This window comes from Tiliqua scincoides, chromosome 11, assembly GCF_035046505.1.
Source record: "Tiliqua scincoides isolate rTilSci1 chromosome 11, rTilSci1.hap2, whole genome shotgun sequence".
NCBI lineage: Eukaryota > Metazoa > Chordata > Lepidosauria > Squamata > Scincidae > Tiliqua > Tiliqua scincoides.
In genome coordinates this window covers 21,748,755-21,749,769 of record NC_089831.1, presented here as the reverse complement: position 1 = coordinate 21,749,769, position 1,015 = coordinate 21,748,755, and positions in this window count along the sequence as shown.

Genomic DNA, 1,015 nt, shown 5'->3' with positions numbered 1-1,015 from the left:
TTCCAACTCAAACGCCCCAAAAATCTAGCTCTGCCAGGATCTGCGTTCTTAAGATTAAAGGTCAAACAAGGAATCCGATGAATTCTGAACACTATGAATGAAACTACTATCATGGAGAGAGGTCCCCCAATATGCTGTAGTTCAAAATTATCTGCACACCCCTTTGGCAATTTGATGTCCTATGTAAATTGCCTCCATACTTTTCTTTCTGCCAACACTTCAGGGAAGAAAGGTGTTGAGCAATGGCTTTTGGTTGGCAACCTTCAGTCTCGAAAGACTATGGTATAAGCCTACAGCACCCGGTATTCCCAGGTGGTCTCCCATCCAAGTACTAACCAGGCCTGACCCTGCTTAGCTTCCGAGATCAGACAAGATTGGGCATGGAAAGACTATGGTATAAGCCTACAGCACTCGGTATTCCCAGGCGGTCTCCCATCCAAGTACTAACCAGGCCTGACCCTGCTTAGCTTCCAAGATCAGATGAGATTGGGCATGTGCAGGGTAACACTTCTTTGTTTAAAAAAAAAAAAATAGACAAGACAAAGCACACTCTTGAAGGGAGCTCATGCCTTGGAGAGAACTCATGTTCCCCCAGTGGAGAGAGCAAACATTGCAAGGCATAATTGGAAACTATCTGACCTGGAACTCCTCGGTCCATTAGTGTGGTATTTCTCCACCTACTGCTGGAGAAGCAGAAGATGGGTTGGCCTCAGAGAGCCAAGGAGGAGTGGCCGGGCAACATTCATAAGGGCCAGAAAACAGCACACGCTCTTCACAGGCTCTGAAAGGTGAACCTGTCCTGCTTGAAGGATGCTCAGGTGTGCAGAAGACTCTGGCTAACATTGACTCTCCGGTCGGGAGACAGCTACCAGCTCTTAGAGCTCTTGCATTCTGACAGTGCCACTGTTGACAGATCCTTGGGTGTTGCTGTTTGAATACACCAGACTTGGTATTATACGTATATTGCCTGCAAAAAAGCCATTGTTCCATTCGGTCAAGGAAGAAGGAGCTTGCA